The sequence below is a fragment of the Apus apus genome, chromosome 10, assembly GCF_020740795.1.
Source record: "Apus apus isolate bApuApu2 chromosome 10, bApuApu2.pri.cur, whole genome shotgun sequence".
Lineage (NCBI taxonomy): Eukaryota > Metazoa > Chordata > Aves > Apodiformes > Apodidae > Apus > Apus apus.
The window spans coordinates 5,614,157-5,636,359 of NC_067291.1; the positions used below are offsets into that span (position 1 = coordinate 5,614,157).

The window sequence follows — 22,203 nt, forward strand, 5'->3', positions numbered from 1 at the left end:
TACAAAGTCATAGATGTCTCATTATAGTATATGAATCTTTTCATCAAAATGTTAAAAAAAACCACAAACCAAAACCCCAACCAAACAAAAACCCCCCACTCACAGTCTGACACTCTTCTATAAAGACTCACAGAAGAGAGTTATCTGTAGGAAATAGGAGAGAGAATATATAAATATATAAATAGGAGAGTAATAAGGGAGAGTAATAAGAGAGAGAAATTATTAGTGTTTCATCTGCCAAAGTTGTTTATCCAGAGCTCTTAAAAGAAGATACAGAAGGATAAAGCCTAATGTTCTCATCTTTCAAAGAATACAACTGCAAGCTTGTGTTCATTCTCCATAAATTATCCATCCAGAACTCACCTAAGGTTCCTTCGGGAATCTCTGCAATTTGTTGCAGGCTCAGAATGGATGAGAGTGGTAGAACTGAAATTAGAGAGGATAATCTGCATTGTAGATGGCTACAATATGTGTTGGTTTTTCCTTCTAAATAGCTGTGTGCCATAGGAAGGCAGAAGCTGGAGGGATGGTAGAAGAGAAGTAGTTGGGTGGGGCTGTGAGGCTGATGAGAAACCCCGAAAGAGGCTGGAGATTTGGGCAAGGAGACTGGGTGGATTTATGTGGCAAACATCTATAGTGGCTATAAGGTAGTAAGTGACTGAAGTAGTTGTTAATTCCTTATTCACTGGCTTTTTTCTAAAACTAGACAGATGACACTAACTGTGACAGGCCTTTTTGCAAGTTGATACCAACAGCAGGATGTCTTAGAAGTCATGGAATGCTTATGGTAGAGAAAGAAATCTACATGTTTACATTTAAATGCTTTTGTTTGAAAATTCTGTCAATAAACTTATTAAGAATCACGAGCAGGCCTGCTCTGAGATAGATTCCAGGTCTTCTTTACACTGGCTGGCAATGAATCCTCTCATGCTCAAATTATTTAACCTCTGTGTACTTGCTACTTTTATAAAATGGGAATTACAGGGCTCTGTGGGATTCAGTCGTCTGAGTGTGTATAGTTACTGTTGCTGTTGCAGTAGTGTGTGAAAGCAAAATGCTGCTCTGTAAAGAAGCCCTGCTGAGAAAAGTAACCTGGAGGCTTGTTCAGCGATATCTTGCAATGGGAAACAAACATCTCTCCCTCTCTATGAAACTGCATTTTGAGAGCCAGAGGTATGTGGCCAAGATGAAACAACTATGCCTTGAACAAGAATAAAGCAAGGCAAGAGAAATTGGAACTAAACTAGTAAAATGAACTTTATTTACACCCAAATATTGGTGACTTTAGCCCTATTTCTCATTTAAATGTCCTCCAAACTCTTTCTTCTTTTAAAGCATATGCATAACTCCTTTGTTGTTGTTTTTTTAGGGGTGGAGGTAAAACCTGTGCCATTACCATGTATATATAATAATTAAGTTCAGAATATATATACATAAATAATATAAATTTAAAAAATATCTCTAATAAAAACAGGCAATCTAGAAAAAGTTAAAATACAGTGTTCATAAACTGTCCACTATTTCTTTTATGACTTCAATATACTTAATAAGAAATCCAAATTAATTAATTTGAATATAAAAAAGTTTTCAAATGGTTTGCAGTGATTAATGTCAGCACATTTTATATTAAAAATTTTCAATTATATAGAGGCTGTGCCCTTTAAACTATTTCTCCTTCAGTTCTGTTACTGTACTGCCATTATTTTAGTTTGTGTGCCTATAAGAAATATAATTTTTCATATCACTTTAAGGATTAACAAAAATCTTTAGCAGCAATTTTTATCAATGGTAAATACATGCCATTATTGAACTGTAAACTAATTTTACTGTCCCATAATGCCAGTGACAATGAAACAGAAAAGTAAAAACGTGCAACCCAATATTGTTTCCATGAAAGAAAGTGGAATTTTACTATCTTAACTTTAATGGAAACTTGACGTGTGGTTTCTGTGATTTAGGGGATGTTATACCACAGTGGTGTGTGTGTGAACTTCATACATCTCTTGAAGAAATTGTAATTCTGTATAGCAGCTCTTCAAAGTCCTGGGTCCTCAGAAGTCTAGCACAGTATTTAAGCAACAGTATATGGATGCTGCTGTTGAGCTATGGCTGCCTGTGTTAGCCAGGTTCAAGCTAAACTGGCTGTGTCTGCCAATGCTGCCATCAAACTCCTGACGTGCACCTAGGTATACCTCAACCCCTATGAACATGTTTGTCACTGTCAGGCTCATATCCACAATTACTATAAACTTACCATGAGAGTGTGAAAACAGCAAGATAAATGATTTTTCATTGCTTTGCACGTTTGTATCTGTGCAAGGTTGATGTTTTAGTAGTATTTTTATTACCAGCTTGAAAAGCTGTAATGACGCCAATCATACCTCACTTACAAAGATCAGTACCCACAGGTTTTGTGTTCTGATTAGATACAGCTAACTAAATTGCTGTTCTTTTGCTCTTATCTCTGTTAGCCAAGTGTTCAATTTTAATATATACCTGGAATGTTCAGCGCTCTTTCTAAGGTCATGTGGACTCAAATCAGCTTTATGAATGTTTTAGTAGAACACATTTTGTAGATCTGGGTTTTCTGCCCTGCCTCCCAAATGTAACAGTTTCAACTGTTGGAATTCAAACCATGTTGTAGAAAGCATATTCCACTACTATTGCAGCATGCTTTCTTTAGCATTTCAATAAAAATCTCTATTATTAGGAATACCATTTATTTGCTTGAAGAGCATGGGTTATTCTCTCCAGTGGAATGCAAAATGTTTCTTGGTTGTCTTTGAATGTCGTAGGTTTACAAGCTTCACTTGAGGTGTATAAATAGTTCATGGGAGGTGGACCCTTGGCCTGCAGTTATGTCTTTCCTCCCTACATAGAACAGAAGGGGGAAGGGAGGAGCCAACCTCCCTTCTCGCTTTCCTCCTTTTATTTATTAACCACAAAAAGCTGTTTGCTGCTTAATCTCTGCCTGAGAGGGGTTTTGTTAAAAATTCCAATTTAACCTGCAGTAGCTTTTAGCACAGCTTTGCAAGTATGTGCAAGGTGAGAGCATGGAATGTAGTTTCAGTAAATTTACCTTAGCTCCATGACCCTGCTTTGTGCTTTTCAAGCCTCCTAAGCATAAAGAATTACTCTAAGGAAAACAGAGGATGGGGGGGCAAACAATTTGAGTTAATTTTATGCAGGCCTTATAAAAGTATAGAACAAAACTCTTGTTTTTTGTCTGTCATGGTCTGTATGCCAAAAGCAAAGGTTATATATATGGGACATGTGGGAACTTTTCCAAATGTTTTGATTTCTGTTCTGATTAGCTGCAAAAGGAAATGTTTCAAAGATAAAGTGAGATTCTTTTGGGGGTTTCAGCAATGTTCTAGACTGATGTTGAGGTGGCAGCAGAGAACTAGTGTGTATCTAGCTGATCTGTTCTTCGTCTCTAACCACTAAAACTCACTTGCGCATTATATGAAAATGCATATCTGCAAAACTGACTTCACAGGTCACTACACGTACTTCTGCAGATGTGCTGTGTTGGTGCAAAATGTATCATGACATTGTGTTTAAATCTAGTGTTTCTTTAAAGATTAAGTGTTGCTGAGTGTCCATCTGTAGTAGGCTGATTTTAGGTGAGAATTCTTAGCATTTCAAGATAAGGAGGCTTTTCTTGAACAGGTACTCCTGTACCTGTCATTTGTTTTCCCCTTCTACTCCACATATTTTGCCTAGTTCTTGGTCTTGCATCTTTCTGGTTTTGCCATTGTAAGTGTGAAAAGGAAATGCTCAGTTCTAGAGGTGTATTCCTTAGTCCATTTCTCTTTCAACCATACTGTTACTCGAAGAGTGGAAGTGAAAAGATGCTTTGGTGTGGGGGAAGTAGTTTGAAGAGACACATCTGTGTGCCTACTGAAGTATCTGGAACCAGGTTATTTGAGAAGTTGCTGTGGGCTGAAGTAAACTTTGCTGTCATCCCTTCAGCAGGTAACAAGTATCGAAACAGAAGGCACATGAAATGCAGTAACTTAGAATAATACACCCTCTTTGCAGAGGGCCAAGCTAGGATGGGAGAGAAGCAACTCTGTCTCCCACTCCCGTGGGACCATCCTTAAGCGGAGGAGCGCTCGTGTTGCCGGGGCTGCTGCTCCGCTGCCCGGGCCGTGCGCTGCGGCTGCCGCCCCCGCCTTCTCCCGTCTCTTTCTCCGGCTGGGGACGTGGAGGCCGAGCTTGCAAAAAGGGCAGGCGACGGGGGAAGGCGCCGGCCGTGCGGGGCGGCTCCGGGCCGTGGCTGTGCCGCCGGGCTCGGTGCCGCGGGGGCGGGCGCGGCGCGGGGCGGAGCGCGGCTCTCCGAGCCGCTGCGGGCGGCCGAGGGGAGGGCCCTGCGGCCGGTGACTTCATGGGAAGGAGGAGGTGGCGGGAGGTGGGTCTCGCTTTCCGTCTCCCGGTGCCATCTGCAGGGCGGGCGAGAGGCGGCCGCTCCGCCGGGCAGCGCGGGCGGGGGGACAGCGGTGACGGAAAGCGGCAGCTGGGGGAGACGGCAGCGGCTGGGTTGATTCCCTTCCCTTCCCCCCAATCCCCGGCTGGGGGAAGATGGAGCTCGGTTAGTGAAGAGCAGCGGGAGCAGGTAAGAGCTGCTTCTCTCTCCTCTTCCTCCTGTGCCCTGGCAGGAGCGGGGCAGGGCCGGGCAGTGCGGCGGGTGGGCTGGTGTCATTGGGCGGCAGGTGGCACAGGTGGGCCCGCTCCGCAGCCGTGTCCTTGCCTGGAGCCTGCCCGCTCCGCCCCGGCTGCAGAAGTTCCCGCTGTGCGGAGCTGCGGACAGCCGAGGGCAAAGCTCTCGACCGTAGCTGGTAAGGGCGAAATCGGGCATTCGGAACCAGCTGCAGCCCCGTGCCACTGGTTTTTGTGATGATGTTGCGGGCAGGTTTGCCGGCTTTGCCTCCGCCCCGTCTCCCCCAGCTCTCTGATGAGCTCCGGGAAGGGCTTCTGCATTGCAGGCTCTCGCCTTAAGCTTCATTCCTGCATTCGCGGCTTTATCTGATAAAAGGAGCCTGCTCCCTGGCCGGGTGGTCCGGTGCTGCTCGGGCAAGAGGCCCATTTGGGCAGGTGGCATCTCCTTCTATGATTCCTGGAACCTGGCCGGACATTTGGGGGTTTGACCTCATTCTGATAAGTATTAGACATACATATGGTATTTGTTTTCTCTCTGAAAGAGCTACAAAAGGGAATCTGTAAGGATCTGTGTGAATAATGATAACTTTGAGTTCACAAGATGCAATGTAGTGCAGTGAGATATAATGTGCATATAAAACATAATGCAGTGAGGCACACGACCTTACATAATCTAAATTTAAAAAAGCTCACTACCCCTATGCTTACCAGGGAGATTGTAGGAATATGTCTGATCTAAGCTCTGTTTGAAGGCTTGTTGGGTATCTATGAGACATAAAGATGCGGAGCCCCATGTGAGCCAGTGCTGAAAATAAATGAATAAATTGTTGACTACTTTTGCTGTAGTTCTGTCACAATAACTTCCTCATCACTGGTCAGTATCATGCATACACAGAGATACTCAGGGCTACTTGGGCAGGTAGCTTCACACTGCAAGAGGGATTGGTCTCTCCTCTTGTCTTTTGTGATATGCCTTTAAATTGACCAACTATAATGCTTTCATATTTTAACACACTATTGAGGCTTCTCTCCCTAGGCCTGAATATGCTATAGTTTCTAGCCTAGAGATACAAATTTAATGTAAACAGAAAGAAACCTTTCACACTTTTCATTTGACCTTCAGCATCTCAGAGAAATACTTGAAACTGATGATCAGGGCAAGCATTTTGCATTGGACTAGTTTAAAATACGTAGCTGGATGGAACATATGCAACTCAAATCACATCTAGGATGACATACGGTCGGTGTTCTGAGCTCTGTATCCAAAGGAAACTAATGTCTGTTAAATTTGGCCCACATTTCAACTCAGTCCTTACAGATGACATTGACTTCCAAAAAAGGTTGCAGTGGCACAGATTTAAAGCAAAGTATATTAAGCTTCTGGAATTGAAAGTGCTGTTGATAGAAAAACTGTTGTTTTGTTATTTATAATCTGTTATTGAAATATGTGTGTTATAGCTGTTGAGGCTGAATCTGGCACCGTTTTCTGCTGTTGATGTGAATGGGCTAAATGGTCTCCCTTCTGTGGTTGAAGGCCAGATTTTGGCCAGGTGTGCATGTGCTGCTCACACAGAGATGAGCTAGAGTTCCATCTGAATCTGGAATGTAACTGCATGTCGATGCCTACCTTCCTCTGGGATACTTGCTATTACAAGTCCATATGCCTTTGATAAAGCTGTAACATGGATTGTGGTGTGGAGTACAGAACCAGTGAGGGCTCTTTGTACCCATGCAGCAGAAGTTATGGTATGACGTGGAATAGGAATAATGTTTTTGTGAGTCTTGTTCTTTTGTAATATTACCTTTTTATGTTTGTAGTTTTCAGGAAGCTCAGTCATCTTCAGGACCACTTAATTAATGTATAGTTACTGTTAAGAATGCGGCTGGGTAGGGATCAGGTGTAATAGACCAATAATCTGCTATATGTATAGTGCAAAAATAGCCAATCGTAACACATCTATTTTTGAAAAAGGTAGGCTTTTTACAAGCGGGATCTAGAAGATTTTGGTCATGGTTTACCAATACAGATTCAAATACAGGTGGTAATGGCTGCATGTTATGAACTCTAAGTAAGGATGTAATGAGCAGGTGGGAAGGTACTTAGTGCTTTCGTAGTAAGCCTGCCACTGCATCTTTCACTGGCCCTGGCACATCTCCCTTATAGTCATGTTGGCAGATTCAGCAAACAATCCAAGGGCTGAATAGACTTTCAGTGAATGGGATGCCAGGTCAGGAATTTTGTTGAGGCGTATGAACGTACGTGCAGGCGTATGGATGTTGACTCAGAACTTACCAATGCAACCATTGTGCTAATCATTGTCATAGCTGCCCTTCGCATTACTTATGAAAAAAGTAGAGAATCTATGTTTAATTAGTGAAAATCCCGTATGGAGAACAACTAGTTTTAGTTTAACACTGTATGTTTTAAATCTAATCACTCTGATGTTTACATGTAATTTACAGTCTTGTATGAATTCAGTGGTATTGTATTTGCATTTTTTTTGGGGAAAATGGCATTTTATTAAATTTTTAGTTTACTTTTTAGACACACGACCTTTAAAAATGTGGACATCATTGTGTTGTCAGATATTGTTATTTAGCTCATTATTGCCTTTAGACACAGAAACATTTATATCCTTAGTAGGGGGAGAAAAGCACTGACAAGGCATTCCCACGTAGTTACGTGTTGGTGGTGAGAGATTTGGAGTTGAGAGAGGGAAAGGACTAAGGGAACTAGCAGAATATTTGTCATCAGAAAACCTAGACCTCAGATCTTACACTGTTTTAGTGAAGACTCCTTCTGTTTAATATATTCTGCATGCCCAAAACATCATGAAATCTGAATCTTCTTTTGACTTTAATTTCAGAAAGTATCTTGGGACTCATATTGTGCAAAAATTAAACATAAACTTTTAATTAAGGAAATGGCAAGTCCCTAAAATGCCAGGTGTAACTGTTACTGAATTGTGGATTGAAGGAAGCAGAAAAGGTGGTTTGCATGGGGTTTTTTTGTTTGGTTTTTTTTTTGTTTGTTTGTTTGTTTTTTTGCCATTGAAGGTTCTTGGTTCATTTATAATTGATATGAACTGCACAGCATGCAAACGCATTCATACATCTTTAGACCAAAGCATAGAGCTAAATGATGTGTTGACCTGAACAGGTTAACAACTGTTGTTCTAATGAAAACGTTGAGAGAGAACCAGGCAACTTGGATGGGTTGAAAATTCAGCAGTGTGCTCTTATGCAAGAAATTTACCAATTCAAGTACGATACAAATGTTGCAGAGATGTTACACTGCATCTTTCTGTATTTCTTTATTGTTGATTTCCTAAGACAAAGCATGACACAAAGCTAAGGAAGTCAGTTGTCCCTAGGTAAGGTGGCAGAGCTGCCCTCAAATCCTTGATATCAATAACTGCTTTTATTTTAAAGGCAAGATAATTAATACATGCATATAATACAACTGTTCCACCGTAAGATATTGTCTAGTATTTTTATTTAGCTGTCCTTCCCCAACTACTGACCCAAGCATGGTGACACTGGAGATACGGAAGACTAGACTTAAAGTGCCGTTTTTATATTGTTGTTCTAGCATAACTGCTTCTGTCATGAGTATTTCTTAAGTACTTTGAAGAGACAAAGTTAATTGTCATGTATTTCAAGTCTCATTTTTGCTTTACTTTAAATTTTTTTTCTTCCTTTATTTGAGGTCAGTGCTGTCTATTTTAAGATACAGTTATACCAGCAATTGATAGTCATAGTGCTTTGCTGGAGTGTTTTACTGCAGAATATTATTGACATTATTTGCACTTATTTTACTTAATATTTCTTGGATGCATGCTTGGCAAAACTTCAGGCTTGAAATAGAGAAATTGTTGAATTTGCTTACTAGCTTTTATTAAAAGGGTTTATCAATTCATTTAATATTTTAGAGTCTCTTCAGCCTTTTGAAATACCCTTTAAATAAAAAAAAAAAAAAAATCAGAAATCCAAGGGTAAGAGTATGCTTTAAGATAGTTTGAAAATGTAATTTCGTATGTAATTTCTAGAAGAAATGGAGGATTGCTATTGCTGAAAGTATTCGTGAGTGCTTCCAGTTGTTTTTTTTTTCAGAATGAGCATATCTGCAAATGCATCATGAGACGCTTAGTAAAATCAGTATGTTTCACATTGTATATTGAAAACTTTGTCAGAACAGTGATTTATGCTCTCTGATCATGATTTCAATCTTGTATGTGATGCTTCAATACCATTTAACCCATACAGAGAACAAAGTATGTTTGTTGTTGTTGTGTTTTTTTTTTTGTTGCTGTTGTTTTGTTTTTAATACAGGAGTAAAGTAGCCATTTTTATCTGTCAGTGTTTCACTGATACTCAGTGCTCTACAGTGACATTTTTCACTTGCCCATTCTCTTAGGATCTGCTGAGTAATCGCATGCATTGCCTAGTTAATCAAAGAAGGGGCAAAAGCCATGTAGAAATTGAGCAAGCTGTGAAAGAAGTTAGATTCTTCGTCGTCACAATGGTTATATTTCCACTATTGTTTTCAAAATTAGAGTAAGGAACACTGAGAACTTGTTCTTTAATTAGATGCTTAAAGTATTACTTTTCTATTCATGATGTCTGCTGATGCCATTAGTGACTTCTGTCATATGGAAATTTACAAAGTTGATACTACTGCATATGACCAGGAGATGTAATATATTTCGAAGCTATTGCTATGATGTTATCAGAAACATGTTCTAATGCCTGTGATTAAAATGGCTAGATGCCATGGTGGTGATAGTACCATAGAAACTGGAAAAATAATCGTTGCTTATTAGGAAATCTGAATGAAAAAATTCTTCATTATTTTTCTGTCTTTTATGTTCTGGTGCCTTAGCAGGAATGAAATTCTGCTGATTTTATATTCAAACTATTGAACAAATTCTTTTGCTCTCTGCTGTAGAGCAGACCAAGCTAAGCTTTTTGTACTGATACTGTTGAAACATTAAATGCATTGTGACTGACAATTCAGTCTCTCCATGAACTAACTAGTTCTCCTCTTAAGGACAAAGGCAGTGGAGTAAAGGCCTTACTTAGAGCATTGATCTTTGTTGTTTAGACACTTTACTTTCTTCTACTGTAATTACTTTCTAAATAGTGCAATAAGCATAATTTTCCTCAACAATACCCTTCCAGAAAAGAAAGGCTATGACTGTGTCCCATAGGCAGTGTCTACACAGACACTCAAAGCACATGACAGAACTTTAGTTTGAAAGCCTGACATTGTAGAAGGTTTTGTCTGTCTCAAACTATGCAAATTGTGAAGACAAGAATGCCAAATACAGTTGGTAATATCTTTACTTGATTAGCTTTTTCTTCTCTTTTGAGATCTATTGCAACAAGAAACAAAGTGTGAGAAATAGTCCCTGACTTGGATCTTAGTCTGTCTCTTAGTTGGAATGAGTCATTTCTCTATTACTGGTAAGTGACTCTATCAGGTACTTATACCCTATTGGAAACTGCTAAGCAAGGACATCGAGGGAGTGATCCCAGATATATCTGACTAGGTCTATACTCGTTAAATGTCTGTGCAAACACTTAAGATTCCCTTCAAAGTTTCTGAGATACTGCAAAGGAGGTTTTTTCCCGTGTTAAATGGTTTTCCCTTTTAGCACTGAGATCATTGTAGCGGACAGATTCTTGAAGGTGTGAAACTTTATTTTATTAGTTAGATTCAGTTTGCACCAAGCAGCAAACAGTAAAAATAAACACGGGCTATTAAAGTCTAGACTTTGATACAGATATGACAGCACAATCGCTCTGATCAGAATAACATGCTTACCTGAGAACAGAACCCAGACCAAAGTGTTGCAGATGGATGTGTCAGGAACACTTAGTCTCAGATCTACCATCCCTTACCAGAAACCTGCCCATCTCTTCTTAGAAAATTTAATATCCCAGTAGCTTCTATTTTAAGTCTTAGGGCTGTTGCATTGTCAATTCCAGAGAAAAGGAGGACATACATGTGTATTAAATAACATTGTGGTTATGGGAAAATATTATTTTTTGGTGTAAAGAAAGCATAGATTTAGCAAATTATAATTAAGTGTGAAGCAATGAAATTGTCTCCCGTGTCTCTGAAGAAGTCTTTTCATCTTTGTCTCAGGAATAGTACAGGTGAATTAGCACTGGAGAGAAATCTACCTTCAGCACAAATTAACAGAAGTAACTTATAATGCAGTAGTATTTCAGAGAAGACCAAGAGGATAACCTTAAATAAAGTCAGGTTGGTGCAGTGTCTGCAGTTTGATAAATTGAGGCTGCTTGCTCTTAAGAAATTGCCATTGAAAAGTAGTATCCTTTTCATTAACCTTGAGTGCTGGGATATCTGAGCAGTTACAGAGATTATGAGATTCAGAGATTATGAGGTTAACTTGAAAATTTGGAATTTAAAACAAAAATCACGAGAGCTGAGATGCTTTATCTCAATGTAATTTCAGTTTTTCTCAGTAAGTATTTGATGTTTGGTTTTTCAATAATCATAAAAGTGGGACTTGAAACAAAACCACAGAGGGCATGTTGATGCCATGACATTTAGAGGAAGCTCCAGGTCTGAACTGACAGTTTGCCACGAGGATTTGAGGTCCCATGAGTTATTCTCACAGCTTCTTACCATAATTAATTTTGGTATCCCTGGGGGTAAATTGGATATTGTAATATTTTGCTTAATACAATGTTTCTTTTGTGTTGAGTTCATGTAGTGATGGTGATGACTTGTAGTGGATGAGGAACTCTTGGAATGACACTCTGGGAGAAGCTAAGCCTTCAGGCTTCTTATATGAAAACAGTATTTTAGGACCTCAGATATACAGAACTCACATCTATCTGTTTATAATTGAAGTTTTCTTGCATGTTTGTGTTATGGTACAGCTCCTCTCTTCTGTTTGTGGCTAAATACTTGGAGGCAGAATTTCAAATAAGCTTGGAAAAGTTGCTTGTGCTCATATAAATAAATAATCCTCTTCTGAGAGGCACCCAAAAGGGCTTTACTGATTTTTCTTGCGTATTCTTCTGTCTATAAATATACTTGTATCTCTCTGCTCTAACATTCCAAACTGAGGATGCTTAATAGACAGAGACTGTATAACAGTTTTGGGCAGGAAATAGGAAGGTATGTGTTTGTTAGTGTACAGACAGACTGTAAATGCTCAAAGCAGAATGTAATCAGGAATTATAAAAAGTTGTCTATTCTTGGCAAGAACAGGAGCAAACTAAAGACTATGAAAAAAAACATGTTTTATGAAAGTTATGCAGTTTTTTTCTCCTCCTTCAATAAAGAAGTTTTAGTGAAGAAACCCCAAGCAGAGGTCTGTAATGTCTCTAGTCACATTTTTACCATTCTGCGTTGTTCAGAATTTCTTCTGATACTGATGGGTACCAGCATGTGCAGAAGAAAAAGTAGCACCATAAAGGCTAGAGCTGTGTTGTTTATAACTATAATTATAATTATATTGTCTCTCTCTGGGCTACATCATCTTTGTAACAGGAGATACCTCTTCTCTGTTGCTTAATCCATACCAAATACTTTTCTCAGTTCCTTTACCCTTCAATGGGAATATGCCCATAGTTGACAAAGAAGGATGGGTCAAACAGAGGCTAGTAGTTGCAAGTGGAACCTCAGGACTTGTGACTGGGAGAATTAACAATTCTGCAATGGAGTCCAACTCTGTTGGAACTGGCTTTGTGATTATAAACACAAGCGACAAACTATTCATTACCTACCACACATGGGGAAATCTTTATTAAAGCAAGCTTGAATGCACTGATTTACTGGCACAGGTGCACCTTACTGATACGATGTATTGCTTATCCACAGGCCTTGTAGCACTCTGGCTGCAAAAAGAAGAGATGCTTATTTCAACAGATAAGCAATATGTAGTCATACTGGAAAACCTGATGATTGTGCATCCAGTTGAGGTATTGCTAGTTTGGCTGCTCTCCCTGAGTGTTAATGCAGATCAGGTGCTTGACATAAGCTCTTATGAGCACAAAATGTTGCACTAGTGAAGTGTAGACCTCAATTAACATGGAAATATAAATAATGGTCTTTTTCTACCACAGGAGATGAATATTCATGCTTGAGCAGCTCAGTTGTAAGTATCTGGCATAGATGAGATGGTTGTATCTAGCTGATAATCTCTTGACTTTCTTCGATATAGTTTTTGAAAAACAGACACATTATTTCCCTTCCTCCAGTTTTGTCTCCTAAAATAGGCTTTATGTGAAAATGGGAGAAGTGGTTCCTTCAGGAGCTAGTCAGTTGTTAGCTTTTGTTCTACATGTTCCTCATTATAAAATATTTTCCTATCCAATATAAATAGAGGGATATGTACTCATTAGAGAAGGTATCTCTGATCAAATTAGTTGTCGTTAAATGTATATTTACAGCTATCAAAGAAAAAGATGAAATGTGCTTCTTTGGATTTCCTAATGACATTTACCTGCATAAAAAGATGCTTTCTTATTGTGAGGAAACAGTGGGAAGAGCAAATAATTTTACTCTGCATGCTGTATGTGATTGTGGGTAGAAATAACCTTATGACTGGTTTTACTCCAATTATTGTCTTACAGAAGTTATAACAACATATGTATACACATGTATGATTCTGTGAACCATTTTTCCTCTACAAACCTGAGACTTATCAGTGGAAGAGAAAATGATTTTACCTGTAAAAAATTCCTTGGGACTCATGCTGCCATGGTCCTTGGGAACTGGAGAAAAAGATCTGGAGCTTTACAAGTACAAAAGAAAGAATCTGCCTCCCCCAAACCACTGAAATGAACCTTCTTTCCTAACAAAATAATGCCACAAAATAGCCTTTGAGTTGTGGAGTTCTCAGTCTCTTTGGCAGAAAATTACCTCAGAGGGAACAGATATGGCAGTAAAATACATTTTAAGCTGAAATGCTGAAATAGTGTGAATGGCCAAGGAATGGGTTTAGCTCACTACTATTACTCTGTACACCCCTGGAAAACAAAATCTTTTGCTGTTGGAGTGCTTCAGATTAAGTCCTAGATGTTTTAAAACGCTTCTCATGACTGATACCTTTGGCAAAAAAAGTTGTCTATTTTGTGCTGCTTGAGATGATGCCATGTCAGTATATTCACTTTTGAAGTGGGGCAAAATGTAATTTTGTAAAATAGTTTGCCATATAGGTGTGATTTCTTGGCAATGTTTTGTCTGCAAGTGTGTCTTTCTTGGTTATGGCTGTGGAAAATCCAGTATGTATAGAGAAAGAAAGGGGAAAAAAAACCAACCAAACAACAAAACATTTTCAGGAAACTTTAACCTCCCCAGTATTGTACAATGTATTTCATGGTATTAAGAGGATAAAATTGAAACTGATTTAGTGCTATACAGTAAAATTGTGAGATCTATATTTAAAAAAATCTATAATAAGTGAAACTAAGTATTGTGGCTTATGATTATCTTATTTGTTTTTATCTCTATACCATGAGACATTTAATGTAGTGTTAATTGTACTTGTATAATTTGAGATAATGAGCACTACACAGAATACATTTAATTTTTTCTTTAAATGCAACAGTAAGAATGGGGTTTACTGATTTTATGAAGATAAAAATGCCAAAGCAGAACTTAACTTTCTGTACAGATGTTTGTGCAAAATGTGACCTTTATTTGATCTTCCAGCTTAAGTTACAAAGCAAATGAAATGCTGTAGGTGTAGAAATAAAACTGTATATACAAGTATACAGTTATAACGGGCTTATGAGTGTTTTGAAAGAAAAGGAAAATGTTGTTGAAAATGTAGCTGAAGATTAACATTGATGTGTTCTAGAAGAATGGGTTATTGACAAATAGCAAAAAGTATTTATTAAAAAACGTGTAGAAATCTTCAAACATTGTACGATTATTTTGAAGTAAGGAAGTGGCTATAGTAGTTTGCCAGAAAACTTGCTTTTTAGTTTTATTTTTTTAAATAAAGTCCTAAATAGTTGGGTAAGATAAAAGCTTATTACCCATTTAATAGAATACCTTGATCAAGAAAGCTAGTAATAATGAGCAGTGTTCCTACTGTGATGTTTCTGTATGTTCCCACTGTTTGGCTGGAATGTAGTGATGCTATATATTTGTTGATCTAAAAGCTCTTATTCAAGCCTTGCATGGTTAAATTGGGCCACAGCATATAATGCATGTTAAATAAGGTTTTGTTGTATTTACAGAAAAAATTAGTAGCAGGACTTAGTAGTACTACAAGAATTTTATAATACAGTCAAAAATGAGCACATTTCCTTTAAATAATTTACTAGGGCTTTACAAAGTAGTGTGTTCTTTTGGAATGTATCTTCTTGTGTATGAAAATGTGACTGGATTCAATAAAACTGAGCAAAAGTAACAGAAGGAGACTGAAGTTCTGAGCTTCAGTGGCCTGGTAAATCTTTGATTAGTGTTTTGCAACAGAATATTTAAGTTTTGTGTGTTGATGGTTGATATAATTTTACTTTTTTTGAGAGACATACTAAAATGATGGGATGTGATGGGAGTTGCCTATTTGGAGGGTTTTGGTTTAAAAGTATCCAAAGCTCCTTGACTCTATTGAAAAGCTGACTACAGGTCCTTAAGTGTTCACGTAACTTCTTATAATGGGATTTAAGCTTATAGGTCATAAGAAGCATTTTTTTAAATGTAGCATTGTGATAATGTTTAACCTACCAGATAAAGCTGTAACTTCATTAATAGTCAAGCTGTAAAATCCCAATTGAAGACATTTATTCTATACCTGAAAAAGAGGAGCTGTGTATCAGCCCCAAACCCTTGTGTTCTCCTGTTATTTGTCAAAGACCAGGATGGAGAAGCTGTTGATGCTGTTGTACAAACTGGCACTTATTTTATAGGTCCAGATTTACCTACAGTGTCCAGTGTAGCAAGTGTCAGAGGAAACAAGTCTTGTTTCTTAACATCGTAAGCTAAGGCAGTTTTAAATTTCATGCTCAGCTTCTGCGTGTATATGTGATCACTGAAGATGAGTATCTGCCTCTAAGAAAGGAGTAGGTCATTCATCTTTTGAGCTGTTTATGCAATCTTTGCAAATACAGAGGCCTTGAGGATAACATAATTTCAAAAGCAAAGCCTTCTAGCTCTTGGGTGTTAGTATGTTGTTAATCAGAAAAGGATGTTAGTATATTAATAAACATGCATGCTTCCAAGCTGGATTGCCACCAATCTGTTTAAAATAGTTGCCTTTCTCAGATTCTTGCTTTTAATGAAATTGCCTCTAAGACTTTGTGTATCTGAAAAGATGCAATAACAGCACCAGAAACAAAATTAATATGCCATGGGAGCTTTCCTAATGAAATTAATATGACATTTATAACCTTTTTGAGAGGCTTTTCACCAATTATGGTGTAAAATGAACTCCCAAGAGACGAAGATGCTCTTTTTCTTTGCCCTAGCTTTTATACTTCTGCCTGATTCCTTTTATGACACATGAAATGGAAATTGTGAAATAAAATATAATCCTTTGATACTATTCTGCAGATTCATAACTTTTTTATTATTAATTTTGGACTTCAATTTTAGATTAGTGTTTCATTCTTTAATTTAGTAGACTGCATTTTTCCATGAGGTAGCAGCAAATAGCAGTATGAAATTAATTTTCCTTTTGAAACAATGTTTTTCCCATTTTCTATCAAAATGCTTTTGTGATTGCAATGCAAAACTTCAATTTGAGACCTGCATTTATAAAGTTGAATTGTTTGTTTTCTGGTTTGGGGGAGTTTGATTTCTTATTTTATGTTCTTGTTTTGTAAATGGTGAGTAAAATGCACTTAAATTTTTCTAAATAGGTACTGTTCATAAGATTGGCCACAGCGTGCTGGGGAGAACTGACAGGAAACTCAGTATTACACCCATCAGAGGTGAGAGATAAAATTAGTGTGTAGTGGATCTACATCCTGGACTTTAAGAACCAAAAGATTTAAGCCTTTGTCACACTTGGTTAATTTTACATACTCACTTGCCTGCTCTCCTGCCAGTACTACATTTGCTAGTTCTGCTGCTCCTTGTGGAAGGAAATTCACCAGGTGCTTCTGAGGCAGTATGCTCTACTTTGGCAGAACCATAAGAGATGTCCTAATACTTTTTTATTTGTAATTTAATCAATTAGAGAAAAAGGGTCGGGAACCATTGGAGAAGTAAAATATCCCCCTTTTTGCAAAGATAAAACACACATTCTAGATCATGTCTTCTCTGTATTTGTGGTGGAGAAAAGTATGTTTGCCACATGGGTTTATGCACTGTTACGATAGAATAAATACAAATGTGTATATATGCATGTATTTATGTGCCTATGTACACACCTCTGTGTGTGCATGTACATCTTAAACAGGAGAGCTTGCTGTCCCTGGCATTCAGCATGAGGTTTTTCCTTAAACTTCCCTCTTTCAGCTGTCTGTCCTAAGCTGGCAGCAGGAAATGCAGTGGGAATGGAGCAGATGGTACTCTGGTATGAGTGCCATGATCATCTACTAGTTTCTCCCCAGAATTTTAAGCCATTTTTCTTGTGAATTATTTTTGGTGTGGGTCACCAGAGAGCCAAGCAACATACAGGCAATCTATTGTTTCAAATAAACAGTCTCTTAGCAAAATGCAGCTTTAGCAGCTATTGTACATAGTTGATCTTGCTTATGGTAAAGCATCTAAATGCTAAGTTTTTCAAGATGTTTTGGGGCAGTGACTTTTTTTGCTTATGGTTCGTATACAATCTTGAAAATAAAGAAATAGCATCTGTAGAAAGTTACAGCGGTAGCAAAATGTTTTATTTATTTGTTGTTAAAATCTGAAAACTATGGGATATAGGAGTAGCATGTGTAGGCTACTCCTGTTAAATAAGAGAATGTATTTACAGTAGCTACTTACTAATGGTGAATTGGATGCTTTCCAGATGTTTTGCATAGTGTAGTGCATTAAAGAAAATGCTTGATGAAAATCAAGCCACATCATTTTACATGAAAAAGCTTGTTTTTGTTATCTGGAAAAGACAAAGAAACTAACCAACCTATTACTATACGCCCTGTAAAATTACTTGCTTTTTCATAAGGTGATGAGGAAGGGCTTTTGTATAATACAAGCACAGTGCATTCATGTTGCCTTTTGGTTTTTGTTTTTTTTTTCATTTCCCTCTTGAGGGTTTTTTTTCCTATGGGGGAAAAAATTTCTTGAGGAACAAGGAAGCTGTTGAAGTTACAGAACCTCTATGCTTACGAAGGTGGATTTTGCATTGTTTGGAATAGGGAATGATGCTGTTTAATATAAAGATCATTAGCAGCAATGATTGGCAATTTAATTGACCAAAAACCCCCTCCTAGTTATTTTGGTCATATAAATGACCTGGGATGAAAACAACTTCACAGTTCCTAGATATGATTGAACTGTCACAGATAGTCTCTGTTTCTACGAGGCGGTGAGTATCATACAAAACTATGCGATGTTTCTTGTAGCAAACCTGGCACTGGAGGCAGAATTATGTTCCTGCAGAGTGGCTATGTGGTTATTGACTTCTTCTTGTCTAAGATCTCTCATTACTGAAATGTTTCCTGCCTCGTACAGAATATTTGTAAAATGATATTATGATAATCGCAGTCTTGATTGATACATCAAGTGCTGAAGTGCATATGTGGAATATGAACAGCATGTCTCTCCTCAGTGTGAGCTGAAGAATCAGGTGCTGTAGACAGGATATGTAATAGCTCCACATGTTCTCAATGCAGGTGAAACACAGTGAGCCAGTGGACTGTGTTTTGACATTTGTAGCAGAAAAGGGATATAAGTGAAGTCCCCAGTAGATTTTTCTGTCTCTGAGGCTGTTTGTTTCTTGCTTAGGAAAGGTAAGAAAATGCTTTCTATTTTGTGGTTCTGTAAAAAATTTCTCAAAAGACTGAGAAGAGAGGAGGGTTAAAAAAAAAAAAATAAAAATTTAAAAAATCAAATGCTTTTCAGTCCTTTGGAACTGGCTGCTTGATAAGTGCCCACATCCTATTAATCTGTCTTTGCGTCTTCTAGCAGTGACAATTCTACAACTTCCAATCATTCTCAACTGTAGCTTACTGAATATTTACAGAATCACAGAATCTTAGGGGTTGGAAAGGACTTCGAAAGATCATCTAGTCCAACCCCCCTGCCAGAGCAGGATCACCTAGAGCACATCACACAGGAACGCATCCAGGCGGGTTTTGAATGTCTCCAGCTGTCCCAAAACTTTCAATCATACAAAAGATAAAGATCATGGGGGATAGGGGAAAGAGAAAACATGAATGGGACATTTTTAGTACAACTAAAAATCCATTGCAATTCTTCCTTTTAGTTCAGGGAAATGAAAATAAATTACTTGCTTTTTAAAAAAGTTATTCTCCCAAGTGAAATGTTACTTTTTGGAACGTGTTCATGAAATCTAAGTAATGACTTAGAGATTTATTGTGTAATGACCATTGCCTAGTCTTGGAAGGAAACTGGTCAAAGTGCTGTAACTGAGTCTGAGGTGACACTACATAGAAGGCATTAAAGTCTTCAAAAATCAACCGGGCTGTAAAAATGAACTTGATAAACCTCTTTAGATGGGGCAGCTTATTAGGTATATATCAAGCTGGATACTACTGAAAGGAATTTGAGGTAAAAGCCTGAGCAATATAAGAGGGAAGTAAAATGTGAAGGTTTTATGTATAAAAAAGAACAAAATAAATAAATTAATAATATAATATTTCATACATTAAGACCGATATTGTAAAAAATATTTAAATTGTTGAAAGAAAGATTGCTTATTAGATTTGTTTTGGAGTCAGCTTGTCTGTTCCCATCATTGTCTGGACTGTAAAGTAAAAGTTATGTCGTATGTAGTGAATCGCTTTCATTTCATAAGCAAGAAAACATCCTCAGATAAGGGGGAGTTACTACGTCTATCCAGAGGAGAGACTGACAGAGATACTTGTGTTCTGAAAGAGAAAATAGTTTTTGATAACTCAGTTTTACCTAATATCTCAGCACAATTGCATATTCAACCTGTTAATGCAATTCAGCATTGGAAATAGAATCCAGCACATTCTCTGCTGGAAGGTGTTACAGTCAGATCAATGCAGCTTTATATGAAACCAGTAGTCTTCAACTATATAGACAAATGTAGACTGCAGTCAGATTTCTGGGTTGGAGTATCCTGCAGCCACATGCTGGAATTCCAAAATACATTATGGTGGCTAATCTATGATATTGTTCTTAGTGTACCACAAAAATAGTGTTTGAAGTGGCACTATATTCCTTTAATCACAGTACTTTGTTCTCAGCAGCTCATTGGAATTAAGCTTTGGGCCAGACAGTGATGGTTAGAAACCCATTTATCTGAGCTTTGTGGAAAGCAGTTATCATGAAGTGTTCTTTAATTCTGATATGTAAATTGGGAAGGGGGTAGTGTTATTTTCCAGTGCTGTGGATGAAGTAATATACATTTCACAAACCATTTTGGTTTCCCATTTTGGTGCTATCCAAGAGCAAACATCAGCAGAATCTGTCATCCTCCACCTCCCCGCAGCTATAAACCAGCTCAGGAGTCCCAGTTCTCTCAGAAATTTCTATCACCAATACAGGCTTTAAAAATTTTTTTTACTGTATATATCAAAGGCTATAGAGCAAGTCTGCATAGTCATTATGGCACATAATGCAGAGATAAAAGTACATGACATTTCATGAGCCTTCTCTTGGGCAAGGCCCCCAAAATGAAGCAGCAGTCTTGGATCAGAAAAATGAAAGTGTAAGTAAGGATATTGCTACAGGCCTGTAGGTGTATTCTGATGAGCACAGCCACTATGCATTCTGTCCATTCCCTGAGTCCTTAGAGAAGTAAGACAGTAAAAAACATGCTTGCAGTTCAGGAGGAATAAAAGCACTTTTTTATCACATAATTTTTTTCCAGAGTATGTGAAACAGTAGAGTTGCTAAAAGTTCCAGCTTTCTGTCTCTCATTTTGTTTTTGTTTTATTATAATTCTGGTTAATATTTTATTTCTAGGAAAAATATTTCCCTTTTCTACCTTTTAGAAAGTTCAGAAGAGCGTGACTTTATATATGTAGGAAAAGATAAATAAAATTTCGTGTCATATATTTCATATTTTGGATACACTAAGTTTGAATAATTTGTCTTTTTCATTAGGCCAGATAGTATAAACTGAAAGAATTTAAAATACTGAGAGAACAACATTTTTTAGTTGGTTAGCATGTTTTTACTTTAGGAAGAGCTGTTGAGTTTGATGAGTTGTCTTTCTGAAAAACAATTAACTTTAACACAGGAGATTCCATGTAACCGAGAATGAAATCTAAGTTAGAGTTTAAAGTGCTCTGGGCTAAAGTAAGAATTTAATTCAACATGTATTTAAATGAAAAAATCTATAAGTCAAAGCAACTGCAGAATGCAAACCCAACTACGATATTTTGTGCTGTAGCTTTCTGAAAGGAAGCCATACAAACATAGTAGGAAAATGTATTTGTAAAAATGGGAAACAGATTCTTCAATTTTGAAAGTGTGGATGTATGACTGAACACTTTAACATCTCCTTTTCAACATTTCATCAGATTTTAATTTGACAGTTTAGGCTGGGAGTTTGAGACTGAAAGTCCAACAAATTATTTCTAGTGTCTATACAGCAATCTGTGCAACTTGGTATCTAAAGATAGTGTACAAATGAGATAATTAATAGACTTATTTTGATAAAAAAGATTGCTCATCTGCCAGCATTGTGTTGTTTTGTTTTCTTAATACCCATATATATTTTGCCTAAATTATTGTAGGATTCTGAGAATGTGTTTTTGATTGATGAGCTAAGCTGTGTTTTCAGGTACTGAAGCAAATAACTATTGATGCTCTAGAGTTGTTCCTGAAGGGAGAGGCAGAGAGAGATTCTGCTCCCATAGAGTGCTGCTGTTCTCTGACAATAGGGTTTGCTTCTGCTCAGGAGCTGTTGTTGAAAAAACACATACAGCTTTCCACTGCTGGATCTGCACTTGTGATTGTCTCTCTCCAAATGCTGAGCTATAGCTGTAGTCAGTGAAAAATGCACCTAATACAAAAGCAAAAAATACTGAGCTTTGGAGACTTCAAATGTGATCTTTTATCAGGGGAGGGAATTTAGCAACTTACTACCTGATGAAATACATCTACTACTGCAGTAGCAATTAATTTATTTTATTAAAATGTTCTAGTAGCTGTTATGTTTTGAGTTTTTCTATTTGTTTCTCTTCAGGAATGACATTGAAGATTTCATATAAATAATAATGTTATTTGATAGCTTTCATGTAATTTGATCATTTCTTCTCTGCTCTTTAGTTTTCTGTATCTCAGAAGGATTATCTCTTCTCAGTAATTTAATTGATTGAACAAATAACAAGAGGCTTTTGGGACTCTTTGTTGATAACTTGGTCTGCCAGCATATCTTCAAGTAATATTTACATCTCTGACAATATATTCTCTTACTGATTCTGCATGAATTACTGGTC

The 22,203-nt window shown here is 37.5% G+C and overlaps 1 protein-coding gene across 6 annotated transcripts in view; it reads left to right on the plus strand.

Annotated features, from left to right (window-relative positions):
- Window positions 1–4,428: 4,428 nt before the first annotated feature.
- The window catches only part of OTUD7A (OTU deubiquitinase 7A), a 117,777-nt gene continuing 100,002 nt past the window's right edge, over window positions 4,429–22,203 (plus strand). For 5 of the 6 annotated variants that reach the window (XM_051628340.1, XM_051628343.1, XM_051628341.1 and 2 more), the window contains exon 1: window positions 4,429–4,618. The gene's annotated coding sequence lies outside the window, so the exon portion shown is untranslated. Of the gene's footprint in view, window positions 4,619–16,515; window positions 16,588–22,203 lie in introns of all 6 variants that reach the window. The other variant, XM_051628342.1, reaches the window with a different exon arrangement.